Below are 14514 nucleotides of genomic sequence, written 5' to 3' on the forward strand. Positions count from 1 at the left end.
TGCCCGCCTAGGCACAACCTGGCACTGTACATATTCAGTAGGTATTGAGGGGACTCCAACGGTAGGTAAACCTACAGTTGAAGTCAGAAGCTTACATACACTTAGGTTGGAGTCATTAAAACTTGTTTTTCAACCACTCCACAAATTTCTTGTTAACAAACTATAGTTTTGGCAAGTCTGTTAGGACATCTACTTTGTGCATGACACAAGCAATTTTTCCAACAATTGTTTACAGACAGATTATTTCACTTATAATTCACTGTATCACAATTCCAGTGGGTCAGAAGTTTACATACACTAAGTAGACTATACCTTTAAACAGCTTGGAAAGTTCCAGAAATTATGTCATGGCTTTAGAAGCTTCTGTTAGGCTAATTGACAACATTTGAGTCAATTGGAGGTGCACCTGTAGATGCATTTCAAGGCCTACCTTCAAACTCAGTGCCTCTTTGCTTGACATCATGGGAAAATCAAAAGAAATCAGCCAAGATCTCAGAAAAAAAATTGTAGACCTCCACAAGTCTGGTTCATCCTTGGGAGCAATTTCCAAATGCCTGAAGGTACCACGTTCATCTGTACAAACAATAGTACGCAAGTATAAACAGCATGGGACCACGCAGCCGTCATACCGCTCAGGAAGGAGACACGTTCTGTCTCCAAGAGATGAACGTACTTTGGTGCGAAAAGTGCAAATCAATCCCAGAACAACAGCAAAGGACCTTGTGAAGATGCTGGAGGAAACAGGTACATCACAAAGCCCTGACCTCAACCCTATAGAAAATTTGTGGGCAGAACTGAAAAAGTGTGTGCAAGCAAGGAGGCCTACAACCTGACTCAGTTACACCAGCTCTGTCAGGAGGAATGGGCCAAAATTCACCCAACCTATTGTGGGAAGCTTGTGGAAGGCTACCAAAAACATTTTTTGACCTGAGTTAAATAATTTAAGACAATGCTACCAAATACTAATTGAGTGTATGTAAACCTCTGACCCACTGGGTATGAGATGAAAGAAATAAAAGCTGAAATAAATCATTTTCTCTGCTTTTATTCTGACATTTCACATTCTTAAAATAAATTGGTGATCCTAACCGACCTAAGACAGGACATTTTTACTGAGATTAAATGTCAGAAATTGTGAAAAACTGAGTTTAAAATGTATTTGGTTTAGGTATATGTTAACTTCCGACTTCAACTGTACATCTCATCTCTTGGCAGTAGCACTGTACAGCAGACTACTTACCAATAGATACTTACCAATACTTACCAGAGTCTCTCAGACCTTTCAGTCAGCCCACTGACACCCCTGTCAGATCACTGACACCCCAGCAAAATCACAGCCTACTTCAATAAAGCAATACTCAATCATAAGGCATCAAAGCTGAACAAAACACATACTATAAAGAAATGCCATAGATTGAAGGAAAGTTGTGTAGAAACCTACCAGAAAACAGACTACTTCCTGGACAAAATGTTTCACTGCAATAGTGAAGGTGTAAACCTGACAGTAGAAACCTAAACAGTATATTTCAGCTTCCCTATCAAATGTAAATATTTAAACCAGACAACCTATGAAAATGAACAGCAATGACAAATGTTTTGCTGAAGAAGGAAAAAACATAAGAAAGAGATTGAGGAACCTATCCAAACAAAAACACAGAGACCCAGAAAACCTGAGCCTACGCCTTCACTATAGTGAAACACTAAAAACAGTATAGAAACACAGTAAGGATAAATAAAGAACAGCATGTCAGAAACCAGTTACTGAAGAATCCATAGAATCAAACACTAAACAGACAACAACATGAAGATATGTCCACTATATACACAAAAGTATGTGGACACCCCTTCAAATTAGTGGATTCGGCTATTTCAGCCACACCCATTGCTGACAGGGATATAAAATCGAGCACACCGCCATGCAATCTCCATAGACAAACATTAGCAGTAGAATGGCCTTACTTAAGAGCTCAGTGACTTCCAACATGGTACCATCATAGATTGCCACCTTTCAACAAGTCAGTTCATCAAATGTATGCCCTGCTAGAGCTGCCCAGGTCAACTGTAAGTGCTGTTATTGCGAAGTGGAAACTTCTAGGAGCAACAACGGCTCAGCCCCGTAGTGGTAGGCCACACAAGCTCACAGAATGGGAACGGAGAGTTCTGGAGAGAGTAGCACGTAAAAATCATCTGTCCTTTGTTACAACACTCACTCCCGAGTTTCAAACTGCCTCTGGAAGCAATGTCAGCACAATAACTGTCCATCGGGAGCTTCATGAAATTAGTTTCCATGGCCGAGCAGCTGCACACAAGCCTAAGATCACCATGCACAATGCCAAGCGTAGGCTGGAGTGGACTCTGGAGCAGTGGAAACACGTTCTCTGCAGTGATGAATCATGCATCACCATCTGGCAGTCCGACAAACTAGTCTGGGTTTGGTGGATGCCAGGATAACTCTAACTGCCCGAATGCATAGTGCCAACTGTAAAGTTTGGTGGAGGAGGAATAATGGTTTGGGGCTGTTTTTTGTGGTTCAGGTTAGGCCCCTTCGTTCCAGTGAAGGGAACTTTACAGCATACAATTCAATTCTAGATGAGTATGTGCTTCCAACTTTGTGACAATAATTTGGAGAAGGCCTTTACCTGTTTCAGCATGACAATGCCCCGTGCACAAAGTGAGGTCCATACAGAAATGGTTTGTCAAGATCAGTGTGGAAGAACTTGACTGGTCTGCACAGAGCCCTGACCTCAACTCCATCGGGCACATTTGGGATGAATTGGAACGTTGACTACAAGCCAGTTGCCGACCTCATGCTTGTGGCTGAATGGAAGCAAGACCCCGCAGCAATGTTCCAGAATCTAGTGGCAAGCCTTCCCAGAAGAGAGGAAGCTGTTATAGCAGAAAAGGGGGACCAACTCCATATGAATGCCCATGATTTTGAAATTAGATTTTCGACGAGCAGGTGTCCACATACTTTTGGTCATGTAATGTAGGTAAAACACTTCTCCAATCTTTTTGGCCTTACAACAAATAACAAACAGCAAAAATATATACATAATCAATTATCAAATTACCGTACAACAGACCATGTATTCACCCTGCACACCCTTCTTGACAAACAAACAAACAAAGTAAAACAAAAGTAAAGTCTTCTCATGCTTTGCTGATTTCAAAAAAGCTTGACTCAATTTGGCATGAGAGTCTGATATACAAACTGATTGAAGGCGGTGTTGGGAGGAATACATACAGCATTATAAAATCCATGTATACAAACAACAAGTTTGTGGTTGTTTGAATACACCTGGGTGAGACAGGGATGCAGCTTGAGCCCCACCATCTTCAACATTTATATCAACGAATTGGTGAAGGTTCTAGAACACTCTAAAGCACCCAACCTTACCCCACTAGACTCTGAAGTCAAATGTTTACTGTTTGCAGTTGAGGGCCTAGAGCAGCACCTAGATCTTCTGCATATATTCTGTCAGATTTGGGCTCTGACAGTTCATCTCAATAAGACAAAAATAATGTTAATCCAAAAAAAGGAACATAAATAAGAATTCCACCTAGACACCACTAGCACAAAAAAGCGATGCCTACTGTACCTCTGCCTAAACATCAGCACCACAGGTATATTCCACAAAGCTGTGAACGATCAAGGCAAGAAGGGCCTTCTACGCCATCAAAAGGAACATAACATTTCAATTAGGATCTAGCAAAAAAAATACTTGAATCAGTTATAGTACCCATTGTCCTCTATGTTTGTGAGGTCTGGGGTCCACTCACCAACCAAGAATTTGCAGAAAAAAAAGCAGAATTCTGCAAAAACATCCTCAGTGTACAACGTAAAACACCAAATAATGCATGCAGAACAGAATTAAGGTGATTCCCGCTAATTATCGAAATCCAGAAAAGAGCTATTAAATTCTACAACCACCTAAAAAGAAGAAGTGATTCTCAAACCTTCCATAACAAAGCCTTCACTTACAGTGAGATGCACCTGCAGGAGAGTCCCCTTAGCCAGCTGGTACTGGGACTCTGTTCACAAACACAAACAGACCCCACAGAGCCCCAGGACAGCAGCACAATTAGACCGAACCAAATCATGAGAAAACAAAAAGATAATTACTTCACACAAACTGGAATTTTATTTGGCACTAAACAAAAAATACACAGTGGCAGAATACCTGAACACTGTGACTGAGTCCAAAATTAAGAAAAACTTTAACTATGTTCAGACTCAGTAAGCATGGTTTTGCCATCGAAGAGGTCAACATAGGAAGATCTGTCTCTCAAGAGAAGACAGGCTATAGGTACAATGCCTACAAAATTAGGAGGAAACAGAGCTACTCTTTCTAACCTCCTGCCAAATGTATGAGCATATTAGAGACATATTTCCCTCAGATCTAATCTTAACCTGTTTAGGATAGGGGGCAGTATTGACACGGCTGGATAAAAAACATACCCGATTTAATCTGGTTACCACTCCTACCCAGTAACTAGAATATGCATATACTTATTACATATGGATAGAAAACACCCTAAATTTTCTAAAACTGTTTGAATGGTGTCTGTGAGTATAACAGAACTCAAATGGCAGGTCAAAACCTGAGAGATTCCTTTACAGGAAGTGGCCTGTCTGACCATTTCTTGAACTTGTTTTCCATCTCTATCATTTACTAAGGATCTCTGCTCTAACGTGACACTTCCCACGTCGTCCATAGGCGCTCAGAGCCCGGGAAAAAACAGAATGTCGTCATTCCAGCCCCAGGCTGAAACACATTATCGCCTTTCTCAAGTGGCCGATCAAGGGACACTGGCTTATGCGCGTGACCCCGACCGCCCCCGCCTTTGGGATTTTTTCCTCTGTTTGCCGAAAAGGAGATTCCCTGTCGGAATATTATCGCTTTTCTACGAGAAAAATGTCGTAAAAATTGATTTTAAACAGCGGTTGACATGCTTCGAAGTACGGTAATGTAATACTTAGAATTTTATTGTCACGAATTGCGCCATGCGCGCGACACTTCTTTACTATTTTGGATAGTGTCTGGAACGCACGAACAAAACGCCGCTATTCGGATATAACGATGGATTATTTTGGACCAAACCAACATTTGTTATTGAAGTAGCAGTGGTTTAAATTTTTCTTCATTACTTCCACTGGTTAATCATTAATCCCCAGGAAATGAAGTGTGATTGTTACATGTCAAGCTGCTGTTAATGTAGTATTATTAGTAGTAGTACTACTCGACATTGAAATAACAGCCAGAGCATGGGTACATTACGGCACATTGTTGTTTTGCTATTCCCAGATTTGTTGCTCATATGGTAAGTACGTATTTGTTGCATGATAAATATAAGGAAAGCTATTACTGCCGCCAGTACAAGCATTTTGAAAAACACATGAAAACACAATGAATGGTGGTAGGCTATCCATTGGTGGTTTCTGATGTGTGTGAGTGATGTAGTGATTGTAACGCTTTCATTTGGAGAAGTAGCGGAGTCAGGCACAGGACACACATGTTTACTCAAAAACCACAACCAAAAATTCTCCAACAGCAAAATAACAAGGTTGGGAGAAACACCTCCAACAACCACTAAACATGGACAATCACAGACAAGACAAAATGGGAAGCCAGAGGGTTAAAAAAGGAACATAATCAGGGAATTGAAAACAGGTGTGTATAATTAAGACAAAACAAAACGAACAGGGAAACATAGATCGGTGGTGACTAGTAAGCCGGTGACGTCGACCGCTGAATGAGCAAGGAGAAGGACCGACTTCGGCGGAAGTCGTGACAATGATGTCCTGTTCCTTAGGTTTATTTATCTCTCCCTACCACTAGTTATTATTCCTTGGCAGTAGGTACGTATGCCTGTGATGAATCAACGTGGCATCAAATGGCCATGAAAGATCAAGACGAATAAAACTCCTTATCTCAATTCAGCCCGCTTGCTATTTTACGCCTAAATATTCTATATTCCCAGCTCCTGGTAGTTCGGTTTCAGAAATGTTCAGTCCAGGAGACAGCAGTGCTGGAATGGAGGGAGGGAGTGAGGGAGAGGGGAAAAGAGAGAGCTGAACCTCGGCAAGACGGAGCTGCTCTTCCTCCCGGGGAAGGACTGCCCGTTCCATGATCTCGCCATCACGGTTGACAACTCCCTTGTGTCCTCCTCCCAGAGTGCTAAGAGCCTCGGCGTGACCCTGGACAACACCCTGTCGTTCTCCACTAACATCAAGGCGGTGACCCGATCCTATAGGTTCATGCTCTACAACATTCGCAGAGTACGACCCTGCCTCACACAGGAAGCGGTGCAGGTCCTAATCCAGGCACTTGTCATCTCCCCCCTCTGGATTACTGCAACTCGTTGTTGGCTGGGCTCCCTGCCTGTGCCATTAAACCCCTACAACTCATCCAGAACGCCGCAGCCCGTCTGGTGTTCAACCTTCCCAAGTTCTCTCACGTCACCCCGCTCCTCCGCTCTCTCCACTGGCTTCCAGTCGAAGCTCGCATCCGCTACAAGACCATGGTGCTTGCCTACGGAGCTGTGAGGGGAACGGCACCTCCGTACCTTCAGGCTCTGATCAGGCCCTACACCCAAACAAGGGCACTGCGTTCATCCACCTCTGGCCTGCTCGCCTCCCTACCTCTGAGGAAGCACAGTTCCCGCTCAGCCCAGTCAAAACTGTTCGCTGCTCTGGCACCCCAATGGTGGAACAAGCTCCCTCACGACGCCAGGACAGCGGAGTCAATCACCACCTTCCGGAGACACCTGAAACCCCACCTCTTTAAGGAATACCTGGGATAGGATAAAGTAATCCTTCTAACCCCCCCTTAAAAGATTTAGATGCACTATTGTAAAGTGGTTGTTCCACTGGATATTATAAGGTGAATGCACCAATTTGTAAGTCGCTCTGGATAAGAGCGTCTGCTAAATGACTTAAATGTAAATGTAAAAAGAGAGAGATAGGGAGATAGGGAGAGAGAGCAAGAAAGAGGTAGGTAGAGTGTTCCAGAGCAGGTCCAGTGCTTGCCAGGGGAAGCAAGGGTGGTTAACTGGATTTGCTCCGTCAGTTAACTAGACAAGAGGGTGATACATTATTCACAGCTCTGAGGAGGGCCAAAGCGAGTAGCGTGGGCCGAACGGGTCCTCATGAATGCCTACATCAGAAGAGGAGCAGCACAAGATGAGAGGAACTGCCCAAGTCCACAGAAACAGCAGTTAACCATCCCAAATGGCACCGTATCTGCTTTATAGTTCACTGAGGGCTCTGGTCAAAAGTAGTGCACTATAAATGGAATAGGGTGCCATTTGGGACGCAGACAATCCGCTGGGTAAAATAGCTACAATGGACTCCTAGCCATCCACTCCTAACGGTCATCTCCTATTACAGTCAAACTCTTGCAGTCGGGCTAGTTCTATTCAAGGCTATATATTGGCAGGGGTGAAATAAATTACTTGCTCTCATCTCTAACAACAAACAGCCGGAAATGGAAAACGGGGAGAAGTGAAAAACAACAACTCATCCCTAGGAAGGTTTTCATTTTAAAATGAACAGGGCAGCCCTCAGCTCACCTTTTTCCCAGTGAGGCTTATATGATTTGACGTGCAGAAACTACCTAATGAGCTAAGCTGGGCTAGCCCAGACATTTTCCCCTCTCCAGCTACCTTTCTATCCAAAGAAAGGCTGTGTCCCAAATGGTACCCTATTCCCTATGTAGTACATTACTTTTGACCAGGGCCCATATGGCTACATAAGGAATAGGGTACCATTTGGGACGCAGAAGAGGTAGCTAGGTAGGGAGGTAGTGACTGTAGTAATAATAGCTCCATGTAATTAGTAGTATGGCAGTGCAAGCTGAGTGGTGCCTGGGCCACAACGGTACCCTCTCACCTGGGAGTGACTCAGTCAATAACACACACAGCATTTACACAGCTAATTGCTGGTTGTCATGGAGACTTCCAGTAAGGCCCTATGAAAAGGGCTATGGTGAAATTACAACCCAATCCCCAATTAAGGGTGAAATCACAGAGTAGAGTAAGGGGAAGGGGGAGAAGAGGGAGAGAGAGTCGTCGCCATGATCGATTAGCAAAGGTGAGGGACCTGACGGACATAAATCTCACCTGGTGAGAAACTCCACAACGGCATCGCCGAGAAACTCCAGCCGCTCGTTGTAATTGATCCTGGAAGAGAGAAAAAAAGAGATGAGGAGAGAAGGGTGGTTGAGGAGAGAAAGAGAGAGAGACAGGGAGGGAGAGGAAAGAGACCGAGAGAGGAAGATATGGTGAGAGAGAAAGAGAGAGGGAGGGAGGGAGGTGGGGAGGAGAAAGAGAGAGATGAGGGAGGGAGAGATAATTTAATGGGCATCTCAGTCTATAGTAGATCAGACATTTACACAGGAACCACAGGTCTCTGAGACAAACCAAATCAACACAATCTGACAAATATCACAGGTGAAAATCCAATAGTGACCTGAAATATGACCTATACAGTTTTGAATCAAGTTGATTCATTCTGCTCAAGTGTATTTATTCTGTCTCAAACCTTCACAAATCTAATAGCACACATTTATTAGCACACAATGCAAGGGTATATTGGAATTAGAATGGCCCTTGCATCAGTGGTTTGTGATATTTCTTAGGGCTCACTCATGGAAATAAGTGCAGGGCCTACCCACACTGAGGCATAGCAGGACAGCAACTCCTTGATTTAGGGACTTTGCATTTGCTATGTATTAGATAAGGATTAAGAATGTCCATTGCATCAGTGGTTGATGACATTGCTTAGACCTCCTTATGGAAGTAGAGTCTACCTGGAGGGGGAGGGGTCGTCTTGTCTGAGACAAGACTTAATGTTGATCAAGGTGTTGATTCCTGACCAACCAGAGAGAGGTTGGTTAGTCAGCATAGATAGAAGTTACATCCATTAATCAATATTGATGAAGTGTGTGTGTGGTGTGTGTGTGCATGCGTCTGTGTCTGTGTGTGTACACGTATGTGTTGTACTATAGGTACCCACCCTTCTTCCTCATATACATGTGGTGGACCTCCCTGTCTCCATACTTGGGCTGGCGGATGCCACAGTTGGACAGGGAGTTTCGGGCGTGGTCTGGGTTCATGCCGAAGTTCAGGTGGTGGCTGGGGTGAGTCATGGCCAGCTGGAGAGAGAGAAGAGTAGGAAAATCTGGTGGTGATGATGACTGCTGGGGTGACTGTCTGATAGGGCTGGAAATTGCCAGGGACCTCACGATACGATATTATCATGATACTTAGGCGCCGATATGATATATACTGCTCAAAAAAATAAAGGGAACACTTAAACAACACATCCTAGATCTGAATGAATGAAATAATGTTATTAAATACTTTTTTCTTTACATAGTTGAATGTGCTGACAACAAAATCACACAAAAATAATCAATGGAAATCCAATTTATCAACCCATGGAGGTCTGGATTTGGAGTCACACTCAAAATCAAAGTGGAAAACCACACTACAGGCTGATCCAACTTTGATGTAATGTCCTTAAAACAAGTCAAAATGAGGCTCAGTAGTGTGTGTGGCCTCCACGTGCCTGTATAACCTCCCTACAACGCCTGGGCATGCTCCTGATGAGGTGGCGGATGGTCTCCTGAGGGATCTCCTCCCAGACCTGGACTAAAGCATCCGCCAACTCCTGGACAGTCTGTGGTGCAACGTGGCGTTGGTGGATGGAACGAGACATGATGTCCCAGATGTGCTCAATTGGATTGAGGTCTGGGGAACGGGCGGGCCAGTCCATAGCATCAATGCCTTCCTCTTACAGGAACTGCTGACACACTCCAGCCACATGAGGTCTAGCATTGTCTTGCATTAGGAGGAACCCAGGGCCAACCGCACCAGCATATGGTCTCACAAGGGGTCTAAGGATCTCATCTCGGTACCTAATGGCAGTCAGGCTACCTCTGGCGAGCACATGGAGGGCTGTGCGGCCCCCCAAAGAAATTCCACCCCACACCATGACTGACCCACCGCCAAACCGGTCATGCTGGAGGATGTTGCAGGCAGCAGAACGTTCTCCACGGCATCTCCAGACTCTGTCACGTCTGTCACGTGCTCAGTGTGAACCTGCTTTCATCTGTGAAGAGCACAGGGCGCCAGTGGCGAATTTGCCAATCTTGGTGTTCTCTGGCAAATGCCAAACGTCCTGCACGGTGTTGGGCTGTAAGCACAACCCCCAACTGTGGATGTCGGGCCCTCATACCACCCTCATGGAGTCTGTTTCTGACCGTTTGAGCAGACACATGCACATTTGTGGCCTGCTGGAGGTCATTTTGCAGGGCTCTGGCAGTGCTCCTCCTGCTCCTCCTTGCACAAAGGCGGAGGTAGCGGTCCTGCTGCTGGGTTGTTGCCCTCCTACGGCCTCCTCCACGTCTCCTGATGTACTGGCCTGTCTCCTGGTAGCGCCTCCATGCTCTGGACACTACGCTGACAGACACAGCAAACCTTCTTGCCACAGCTCGCATTGATGTGCCATCCTGGATGAGCTGCACTACCTGAGCCACTTGTGTGGGTTGTAGACTCCATCTCATGCTACCACTAGAATGAAAGCACCGCCAGCATTCAAAAGTGACCAAAACATCAGCCAGGAAGCATAGGAACTGAGAAGCGGTTTGTGGTCCCCACCTGCAGAACCACTCCTTTATTGGGGGTGTCTTGCTAATTGCCTATAATTTCCACCTGTTGTCTATTCCATTTGCACAACAGCATGTGAAATGTATTGTCAATCAGTGTTGCTTCCTAAGTGGACAGTTTGATTTCACAAAAGTGTGATTGACTTGGAGTTACATTGTGTTGTTTAAGTGTTCCCTTTATTTTTTTGAGCAGTGTATATTGCAATTCTGACAATTCTAAATGTATTGCGATTTGATATTGTGATTTTACTGCAATTTAATGTTCCAAACATATTGTTCTCTATATGTCTGCTTCCGAGAGACAAGAGGGAGCATTAAAAAACAAGTTTTGATTAGTCAGGGAAATAGAAGTGCTGAAAATATGTTTGCTCACTATTTAAAAAGAAGATGGAGAACAAGCTATAGGATGAAACATTCCTGAGTTTTGGTGCAGGTACAGCCGACTATAGCGCTAGCCAACGCAACCTACAGAAGCAAAAATAAAATAAAAAGAATATTGCAATATGTAACTGTATTGATTTCCCCCCCATCACTACTGTCTGATGTAGGCATCTAGCATCTGAGAGTATTACTGCTGATCTAGGATCAGGTCTTCCCTGCCAATATAACCCTTTATTTGTGAACTAAAAAGGTATTGCGGATCCTAAATCAGTACTCCTACTCTGTTGATCAACTCATCTGACTGAAACACAAAGCATTCTTGACTTTCCTTGACCTCCAAGATATGACTAGAGTAGAACACCAACCATCTGAAAGGTTGATCATTGAAACATTGAGCGACAGTATGTAATATGGACGTGAGCATAAAAAAATATGAATACATATAAATATAAATAAATCAAGCCTTTTATAACAAAAAAGCCAGTAGCACAGCAGACACTACACATATTCCCCACAACTCTGCTTTGGTTTGAGACAGGGCAAACTAGAGAGCATGGAAAGCAGTGTGTCTGTCTGAATCGAACATTGTCAACTGAGCACAAACAGGGAAAAGAGAAAATCGCTGTAATACTACCCAGTAAGATGTGTCGAGCATTTATCAATCTAACATGATCAGAATGTAGCTTCTCTCAGCAAAAACACTTTCCAATTCATCTCTCCTCTCACTGGGCTACTCGGGGTTCAAATGATTGTCTTCGTTCAGCCAACTTCAAATCAATTTCAAGCTCCAATGAGAAATAAATGTAAAATGTTAAGAGAGAGGGTTTCAATATTTATAATTGCTGCAGACACAGCTGGGGTTGTATCCTTGAACAGAAACAAATTCAACCAAAAATCTATTTTCATAGTAACTAAAAGGAACAGAACAGCAAGAGTTTTTCAGAAGTATTTGACATTGTACAAGTAGAAGTCTAGCATCCAAGCACAACTCTGTCATTTTTCTCTGACAGCTTGACATAAAACAACTGTTACTTGGAATTGTAACTCAGCCCTGTTCTGAAAACAGAGAAACGTCAGACACATTGACTGTGTCACAAATGGCACCCTATTGGCCCTTGTCAAAAGAAGTGCACTGTAAAGGGAATAGGGTGCCATTTGGGATGAATAAATTGAGTGTCAAAGACAGTACACTAAAGTCTTTCTTCTCAGTTTGGTGTTCTTTAAAGATTCTTAAAAAAAAGTGCATATGAAATGTATCAAGTGCAACACATAAATCATTTTTGTAAACATTCCAAGGTAAACTATACACAGTAGCAGTCAAAAGTTATACACACCTACTCATTCAAGGGCATTTCTATATTTTTACTATTTTCTACATTGTAGAATAATAGTGAAGACATCAAAACTATGAAATAACACATATGGAATCATGTAGTAAATCAAAAATGTGTTAATTAAACAAATCAAAATATATTTTATTTTTTAGATTCTTCAAAGTAGCCACCCTTTGCCTTGATGACAGCTTTGCATACTCTTGGCATTCTCTCAACCAGCTTCATCTGGAAAGCTTTTCTAACAGTCTTGAAGGAGTTTCCACATATGCTGAGCACTTGATGGCTGCTTTTCCTTCACACTGCGGTCCAAATCCCGAACCATCTCAATTGGATTGAGGTCGGGTGATTGTGCAGGACAGGTCATCTGATGCAGCACTCCATCACTCTCCTTGGTCAAATAGCCCTTACACAGCCTGGAGGTGTGTTGGGTCAGCTTCTATCTCAATGCCATCAGACTGCTAAACAACAATCACTAACTCAGAGAGGCTGCTGCCTACATAGAGACCTGATCACTGGCCACTTTAATAAATGGATCACTAGTCACTTTAAGCAATGCCACTTTAAATAATGCCACATTAAAATTGTTTACATGAACTCAGCAAAAAAAAGAAACGTCCTCCCACTGTCAACTGCGTTTATTTTCAGCAAATTTAACATGTATAAATATTTGTATGAACATAACAAGATTCAACAACTGAGACATAAACTGAACAAATTCCACAGACATGTGACTATGTCACGACTTCCACCGAAGTCGTTTCCTCTCCTTGTTCGGGCGGTGTTCGGTGGTTTGCGTCACAGGTCTTCTAGCCATCGTCGATCCACTTTTCATTTTCCATTTGTTTTGTCTTGTTTTCCTACACACGTGGTTTCCATTCCCTCATTAAGTGTTGTGTATTTAACCCTCTGTTCCCCCATGTCCTTGTGTGGAAGTGCTTGTGCACTATGTTACTGGTGCGCGTCGGGTTTTGTACCCATGTAGGTTATTTTTTTATTGCCGTTGGTTTTGAGATGAAACTGCTCCGGCAGCAGGCAGGGCACGCTGGCGTAACCCCAGGTGAGAAGGCACCATTCACCATTCTCACCCAGAGCCCTCTGTTGCACGCATATTTTTGTTTGTTACTTTTCCTGAGTTTTCCCTGCATTCCCAGAATTCCCAGCATGAGGCGCATCATGCTGGGAATGCGGGGAAAACTCAGGAAAAGTAACAAACAAAAAACATGTGTGCAACAGAGGGCTCTGGGTGAGAATGGTGCCTTCTCACCTGGGGTTACGCCAGAGTGCCCTGCCTGCTGACTCGACCCCCAGAGGAACCAACCCGGCACCGACCGGCAGTGTGACCTCTGCGGCCATAGATGGTGCACGAGACGTAACCTCCTCCGGTCTCCCTGAGCGCAGCATCTCCCAACTCCATGGGCATCGGAGTGGTGGTGCAGGGGATGGAACCAACAGACCCCGATCTGGACGTCCGCTGGTAGCCAGCAGGTTATCCAGCCGAATGGACAGGTCCACCAGCTGGTCGAAGGTGAGGGTGGTGTCTCTGCAGGCCAACTGTCGACGGACGTCCTCGCGCAAACTGCAGCGATAATAGGCGCGGCTGGGAATTTTATTGATAGAGCGTTCGCCCATAGTTTAGGGATCCCCATTGTTCCTGTGGCTGTGCCCTTCCCCGTTCACGCATTAGATAGTCAACCATTAAGGTCAGGGTTGATTAGGGAGGCCACTGCTCCACTGGGCATGGTGACACAGGGGGGTCACACGGAGAGAATTAGTCTCTTTCTCATTGACTCTCCTGCATTTCCCATGGTGCTAGGCCTACCCTGGTTAGCTTGTCATGACCCCACTGTTTCATGGTAACGGAGGGCTCTCACGGGGTGGTCACGAGTGTGCTCGGGTAGGTGTTTAGGGGTTTCCATATGTGCTACTACGGTGGAAAGTCCAGACCAGGTCTCCACCGTGTGCATTCCCCCCGAATATGCCGATTTGGTTCTCGCCTTCTAAAAAAAGAAGGCAACTCAATTACCACCCCATCGACGGGGGGGATTGTGCGATAAATCTCCTGGTAGACACCGCACTTCCCAGGAGTCACATGTATCCCCTTTCACAGGCGGAGACGGCGGCTATGGAAA

General features: G+C 44.4%; 1 pseudogene; it reads right to left on the reverse strand.

The window, feature by feature from the left end:
• The window catches only part of LOC106590047 (ribonuclease 3-like), a 160822-nt pseudogene that overhangs the window by 98337 nt on the left and 47971 nt on the right, over nt 1-14514 (reverse strand).

Source organism: Salmo salar, chromosome 29, assembly GCF_965601325.2.
Source record: "Salmo salar chromosome 29, fSalSal1, whole genome shotgun sequence".
In the NCBI taxonomy this organism is placed as follows: Eukaryota; Metazoa; Chordata; class Actinopteri; order Salmoniformes; family Salmonidae; genus Salmo; species Salmo salar.